This window comes from Chrysochloris asiatica, unplaced genomic scaffold (genome assembly GCF_000296735.1).
Source record: "Chrysochloris asiatica unplaced genomic scaffold, ChrAsi1.0 scaffold00043, whole genome shotgun sequence".
Classification (NCBI taxonomy): domain Eukaryota; kingdom Metazoa; phylum Chordata; class Mammalia; order Afrosoricida; family Chrysochloridae; genus Chrysochloris; species Chrysochloris asiatica.
The window spans coordinates 15,007,368-15,015,384 of NW_006408561.1; the positions used below are offsets into that span (position 1 = coordinate 15,007,368).

The 8,017-nt window shown below is 40.8% G+C and overlaps 1 pseudogene; it reads right to left on the bottom strand.

Moving 5' to 3' along the window:
• LOC102832731 overlaps positions 1–1,092 on the bottom strand; it is a 48,676-nt pseudogene extending 47,584 nt beyond the window's left edge.
• Between the last annotated feature and the right edge of the window lie 6,925 nt (positions 1,093–8,017).

Consider the following 8,017-nt stretch of genomic DNA (forward strand, 5'->3'; position numbering starts at 1 on the left):
TCTCTGCCTCCATCTCAGGCATCAATGCTTCTCTGGGTAGGACCTCTCACTCCGCTCTTCAGCCTTGATGGTTCCAGGGACCTCAGCTCCTGAACCACATAATCAGTCACTCCCCTCCTTTTGCTACATATGTCCACCTTTACATTTCCAACCCTCGCAGTCAGTCCTGATAACAATTATTCACCATTGTACCACAAGGGTCCTATCCCCATCCCCTTTCACTAGCCCCACCTAGACAGATTGGATACTACTCAGTGGAACTTCTACCTTCCTCCATGCCCTCTGTATCTAAATTCCCTCTTGAAAGCTTATAAGCCAGTCACTTCTTGCCTTTGCAGCTCCCCTTCCCCTCATCTTGAGTAGCCAATATCCAAGTTGCCCCTCCCTGTCTACTCTGTGTATGGAGGGGGTGGGAATGATCTTCTCTGTAAAGATTTGTTCCCTCTTTTGAGCTACTGCATCCATAGGTGTAGGCCAAGTTCATCAAATTATATCAAATTACTCTTTTTTTCCTCTTCTTTCTTCTTCTAGTTGAGCTCTGATCATCCAGTCATTGAAGCCAAGTGGAGTGGGTATTATCTGCCAGTGTGGATGTAATTATGCATATGCCCTCTCTTCTTATCAGCTGGATCCCATTGTTATTTTTAGCTGAAGTTCCTTGGGGGAAGCAATAGGAATGGCAGAGGTTGATGCCAAATCATGTTGGACACTCTTTTTCCCCCAGGCACTGTTAGTCTTTTACAGAAAAGGAAGCCTTTCAACCATCTGTTGAGTTGGAGGTTGGCTTTTCCCGCCATATCCTCCCCTGAGATTTGGGCATTCATTTTTCCAGAGTCCAGATTTTTGCAATAAACACATTGGTCCTTGCTTACGGCCCTCTTTCCTATCAGGGGTCCTCCCTGGGGCCCCACAGGCTTACTTACCTCTAGTGGTCTTTAGAATGACAGTAACTGCTTGAGACTTCTTGTGCTCTCGGTTGTTAAATACCTTGAAGGCAATTTTGACCACCTGGGATGAGTACATGCAGATTGCACCATCAAATTTCTGCAGTTTCTTTCTAATATCTGGGGTGCTTTGGGAGATAAAAGTCATGTTAACCATTTGAACATTTGGTGAGTCGTCAAGGTCTGTGTACTTATGGTATGCCTAGTAGTAGATTCATTCAAGGAATTCAGAGGGTTCCTCAGTGGACTTCTCCTGAGCTGCCTTTCTATGTTCAGGCTCTTTTGTTTAGGAAATTCATTCTTCAGACCTCTGAGAATGCATCTTTTATAGTGCTCTAGACACAGCAGGCCCTGTCATTTAGATTCCAACTTGGCTCAGTTAAGGGTATTGCCTTGGCTGGAGCCTGGGTCCTGTTAGGGTTTTTCTCCTTGGATGCTGCTGCTTCTTCCTGTGCCTTATCTAAGACCAACCTTCTTTCATCACTGGTCAGGAGCCTGATAAACAGAGTCTGGATATCTTCCAAATTAGGGTGATGGGGAGCAAAAATAGTGGTTATTAAATCTGTCAACATGGCTGGGCCATCTCAGTAGGGAAGGTTTGAATTTTTCCTATTTAACAAATCCAAGGTAGAGAAAGGAGTATGTGCCTATTAATATCCTACAGCTTGCCCTTCCATACGCAATCCTATGGTCATTGTGAACAGAGGCCCTGCCTCTGTTCTGGGTAGTCCCTCCACTGAAATGGGTCCCTTGCAGGGTATGGGATACAGAAATAACTTCCAAACTGCTTTCCTCAGCGGCTGAATACTGCAGGCAGGTTCACTAGGTCAGGCTATACTTTCCCCTACTAGGTGCCACTGGTGTACCAGCAAGTGTAATAAGATAATTCAACAATCAAAAGCCACATTTCATAAAAAAGCAACCATTCATTTTTTTGTATGTTCACATATAGACCTGGTTAGAACTCTATGTTTTTACTTTTTCACCTAACACTTGTCTGTATTCATTTTTCCTCTGCACGGCTTTCATATTTATTTTTGGCAGCATAAATGTATTATATTACATATACGTGATATAACCTACATACTGTTGGAATTCCAGGTTGTTTTCAGTTTCTTAAACATAAATACAGGGCAAAAGCAAAGTAATTTTACAAACAGATAAGAATCTGGCACAGTGGTTGAATAGTTCAAGCTGTAAAATGGTATGATAATTTAAGGATCCATTCAAAGGTTATTTTTTCCCATAATATAGATTTTACATTGACCAAGTATTATTACAGTAAAACACCATTTCCTTTGATGTCATAGGAGGGTGCCCATATAGAAACCAGTCTGATAGAATTATGCCCTATAGGGCTTTTTGTTGGGATTGAGGCCTGAGCTCCCATTTTTCAGATACAGAAGTTATCCTTAACAGAAACAAAAACACAGATATAGAAACAGAAGGGACAGTTTGATGAAATTACTTCCCACTTACTGTGCCTCTATATATGCACCCAGAATAAAGCAGGGGTATAATCCAAAGTGAAGGCAACAGTGAGTGCAGGAGATACAGGGCCAAAGATTCCCAAGGAAAAGTTTCTTGGCAGCGCTGCTTGGAGTATTCGGTTATTGTGTTCCTGGGCTCACCTGTCCAGGCGGCCAGCAGGCCTCCCAGAAAGCAGTATTACCCACAAAGGAGATCATGTTCCTTTGCTAGTAATACTACTTACAGGGGAAGTCTGCGAGGTCCCTGAGGGTGGTTGTCAGAAATGTTGCTGCCTGGCACCATAGTCAATCATAGAGTAGGGAAGAGATCCAGTTCAAGCTTTATTAACAGAGAGTCAGCAGTCTGGAGGATGGAGAGAATGATTTCTCAAGACCATCTTCAGTATTCCAATTTTGCTCAGTTGTTGTTGTTGTTGTTAGATGGCGGTAAGTCGGTACCAATCCATAGAGACCCTATGCACAACAGAACGAAACACTGCCAGGTCCTGCACCAAACTCACAGTCATTGCTGCACTTGAGCCCAATGCTGCTATCACTGTGCCAATTCATCTCATTGGGGGTCTTCCTCTTTTCTGCTGACCCTCACTGTCATTCTCCAGGGACTGATCTCTCCTCATAATATGTATAAAGTAGGATAGAAAAGTTCCCCATCCTGGCTTCTAAGGAGCATTCTGGTTGTATTTCTTCCAACACAGATTTGTTTGGTCTTTTGGCAGTCCAACACCATAATTCAAATGCATCAATTTTTCTACAGTCTTCCTGATTCATTGTCCAACTTTCACATGCATATGAACCTATTGAAAACACCATGGCTTGTTCCAGGTGCACCTTAGTCCTTAAACTGACATCTTTGCTCTTGAACATTTTAAAGAGCTCTTGTGCAACAGATTTGTCTAATGCAATATCTCATTTATTTCTTGACTGCTGATTCCATGAGTGTTGATGGTTGATGTCTTTGACAACTTCACCTTTTTCCAGCATAAGGGCTGGTATATTCACACCACCAGCCCTTAATCCACTTCACTACCAGGACTACTTCTCAGGGTAGGCACTCAAAAAAATATTAGGGAAGAATTGCTTCCTTAAGGTAGAGTTGACATTAATGACAAGGATGGGGCAAAGATTCTAGGACTTTCATTTGCTGGTGTGGCACAACCCAAAATGAGAAGAAACAGCCCCTCTTCTGGAACAAGGTGAAGCAGCCTGGATCCACAAAGATTTACAGCCTCAGAAACCATATGGAACAGTTTTACCCTGTCTTACTGGGTCTCTATGAGAAATAACAACTCAATGGCAGTGGGTTTGGTTTGTATGGTTTCCAACCTGAGAGACTCATCGTCTGGTAGTATCTCAGATAGCTTTCCATTGCTATTTACCAGTTTTTTGCTGGTTAAGTTTTTCAGAAGGTGTTCACCAGATTCTTCTTCCAAGTCGATCTAAGTCTGGAAGTTCTGCTGAAGCCTGTTCACCCTGCTAGCATTTGATATACCAGTGGTATGTTGTTGTTGTCAAGTGCCATTGAGTCAGTTCCAACTCATAGAAACCCTGTACAGGGTTTCCAAGGAGAGCCGGGTGAGTTTGAACCGCTGACCTTGTGGTTCAAACCAATTTTGCAGTCTAGTGCTTTACCCCACAGTGCCACATCAGGACTCCAATACCAGTGGCATACTTTCCAGCATTATAATAACACCCAAGCCACCACAGTATGACAATTTGACAGACCATCTGCCTTTAAGTTTCAATATTAGGTCAAACCATTAAAGTATCCACATTTAGTATGTTTAACCTCTATCCCAACTCTGCCCTCTGCACTAAATAATCTCCATTGTTTTCCAGATCCCCCATAACACTTCTCTTCCCTGCTCTGTGGTTATTTATGGTCTTCATCAAGTGGGCTTCTTTACTTTCTAGCTTTAGGTTGATTCTGGTCAGTGGACAATATTAGAATATAAGCAGATAGGAGGAAAGGAGATCTGGGTAGTGTAAAATTAAATAAAAGATGCCAGCTACATACTGTTACAGTATGGACAACAACCAAAAGTGGATTATATGGCTAAATTATTAGTAAATCTTAGACTCATCACACAAATACTTTTTAAAATTTGGATGATTTTAAAGTTTCTGAAGTAGTCCTTTTTCAGTCCTGGAGCACAATAGAATCATTTGCAAATTGAAACACTACAGATATCCAGGCTCTACCTTCAAATAAACTAAATTAGAAGTATGTTTTCTTTCTTATACTTGAAAATGATACAAGAATCTAAGTTATTACCTTAAATTTGAGCACCTCTCAAAAACTGGGAGCTCCACATCGATGTGAAAAGTAACATATCAGGTTATTCAGCTAGACCATAGACTTACTTTCAGAGGCAGGGAAATAAAAAAAAATTATTTTATCTAGATATCTATTTTTTTTTTTTTTTTTCATTTTTGCAAAAGAAATATAAAGGGCTTGCCAGGTCATCCCAAAGTTTTACACTGTTGCCCACATTCTGAGTTGCCTGAATTTTGCCAGGATTTTCAAAAATAGAGATGGTGTTTCCTCCCAGAAGTTCTGGCCCTCCAGCTCAGGCATTCTGTTCTCAGCACACACCTCTCTGTCCTTTGCCGAAAGGGTGTACATGCCTGCAGAGTATTGCACAGTAGTTCCTCCTCGGTCTTAGATTGGCCTAAAACACCATTTTGATCAGACACACAGATGTCTGAGATAGAAATAGTCTCCCAGGGCCAGAAGACAACTGGGTGGTGGCCAGAGCAGTGAAGGAGATGCTGTTGGAGCCCAAGTTCCAGTAGCAAAGTGTAGCATCCCTGCTACTTGAAACATGTCAAAGAGAAGCCAGAGTTTAGAAGGCGAGGAAGCAGTTTTCTCTCTTTCTTTTTATTCCCTGTGACTCTACAGAGATGGTGGTGACAGCAGCTGTTCTTCTTCCCTTTAGAAAGTCATTTTAGAGTTAGATTTTCCCTAAGGAGGAAGCAGATGGAGAGACGCTTGAGATGCACATATGTGGTGGCTGCTGGCATACTTGCTGCTGCTACTGACCCTGGATTATATGGAGAAACAGAGCTTTGGAGGAGGAAGGTAATGATTATTCAATAGGCTCTTTTCAGAACTGCTGACCTAAAACCCCAAGGGTGTATTATATTAGGGGTTAATTAACAATGTGCTCTTTGCAATTCTTCAAAAGATGGTGGTAATAAACTGTGATTTCATGTAAGATGATGATACTCCCTGTTCCTTCAGTAAATGTTCCCTGAGTACCAACTATGTGATGCACACTTCACTCAAAGTAGCTACAAAGATGAATATCATAGAGTTCCTGGCCATCCAGTGGTTATAGTCAAATTTTTTGGCATGATGAATTGAATCACTGTGTATGTTTTGACATAAAACCTAACCAACATATTTTATTTCCCAAATACTACACTTCCCATTGTCCTCTCATCCTACAGATAAATGCCTGGTGCATGCTGGGTCTATTACCCAGGAGTGAGATGTAATTGGAAAAAGGCAAAGAAGAACAAAAGAAGTCTTCCTTCTTCCTGATTTTGCTTTCAAGGATTTAAGCTTTGAGGACATAGTGAACTCCTATAATGGATAAAGCATTTAGTTGAAAGATAAAGATTCTCCTTTTCTGAAGTAGTGAAAAAAGAGATGAAAGAGGAAAGGGTAAGGGCAGGTAGTTTAATAAGAAAGGGGAAGGAACATCAAATCTATAAAAGCCATGCAAAATGAAAAATGTTTTTAGCAAATGGCAGCCATGACATTGTTCAAGCATTCAGGAGCTATACAGAAGCACAATTTTCATTCTTAGACTAACCATCTTGCAAAAACCTTATATATCAAGGGACCACCCAGAAGTTGGTATTTATCCCTACATAGAAACTTTGTTTCCCCCACCTTACTTATTGCAAATGGCTATCCCTTTGCAATATCCTAAAGAATGAGATTAGAGTACTAGTACCCTGGTAACGGTTTGAAGGAAAGCTCCCATCTCCACTCTGTTTCCATAATTGGAAGAACAAAATAAAAACTGATCAAGATTCTCTAGTAGTGGGTATATGTAACCCAGTCTTTACTGGTGTTGCAAATGGGGTGATATATCTAGAGATGGTTGCTGTTGTTGTCTGTCATTAAGCCAGTTCAGACTAATTGACAGATCAGACCCGCAACACAAGTTTTCCTGGGATATAAATCTTTATAGGAGTAAATAGTCAAAACTTCTCTCCCATAGAGCCACTGGTGGGGTTAGTACTACTGATCTTTTGGTTAGCAGCTGAGTGCTTAACCATTGTATTACTAGGTTCCTTAAACATGATGGAATGGGAATGAAAAAGAAAAGGTTGTCTATGTTTCTGGGGCAGTTAAAGGAATAGGTGTATTGAGTAGGTTTCATTGGGCCGAGTTTACAAAGATGAGTGGATATTCCTAAATTGGCTACAGAATGGGGGTAGGGAATTTGTCTTCTAGGGGGAGGGTGCAGCAAGAAAACGGCATTATCCAGAGAAATAGAAGAAACAGAAAGTTCTTATGGCTTAAAACTCAAAACAAAGATTATAGAACAAAGATGAGATCAATCATGTGTGCTAGAGAATCACTGGTGGAGAGTGCTCATGTGATGAACTTGAGGTGTTTATGTTATAATATTGTTGAGGAATTTGTACTAAGCCTTTATTTAAGAATATTAGGGAGTTTAAGATCTTGGTAATTACTGACATTTTGTTTTTTTTAACTATCTATTGTGGAATGAGTGAAACTTTGATAGCAGATAATCAGGTTTACATTGAACAAATCCTATATTGTTTTCGGAATCCTGGTGTGGCGCTGTGGGTTAATGCACCAGACTGCAAAGCCATTTGAATGGTAAGGTCGGTGGTTCAAGCTCACCAGCTGCTCCTTGAAAACCCTATACAGGGTTGCTATGGGTCAGAACCCGACTCGACGGCACTTAACAACAACAACAACATTTTTCATTTCAATGATTATAGTCTCCTCAATGTAACCACTTACCACACTTCCTCACTGTGATCCTTGTTTCCCTTCTTTTGTCTTTCCCATCCCTTCTGAATCTTGTCCTTAGGGAAATGCTGCTCTTTTGATCTGGAATGGTTAACCAGTCTATGGTATGCATGCCTCCTTAGTGTTGTTCCTCTATAAACCAACCTAGTGTTTGATTGAAAGTTCAGCTACAAGGGTGAGTTCAGTTCCAGACCTAAAAGATCATGAAAGGGTCTCCAGGTTTTTTCTGACCAGTAAGCCTGGTCTTTTTTACTTTTTTTTTCTTTATAATTTTGATTTTTGTTCCACATTTTCTTCCATTCTATCCAGGATATTCTAATGTGATCCCTTTCAGAACAGTTGGTAGTGGTAACTGTGACATCTACTTCCTCTGGCCTCAGGGTTGTGAAGATGGATGTTTATGTGTTCCATTAGTCCATTGGACTAATTGTTTCCAAGCATCTTCAATTTTCATCACTCTTCTTTGCTTCATACAGGAAGAGATAAGTAGTTATACCTTCTATTACTGCTCATTAGATTTTAAGACCCCAGACACAGCTATAGTGAAATATTTATTAACGACTATG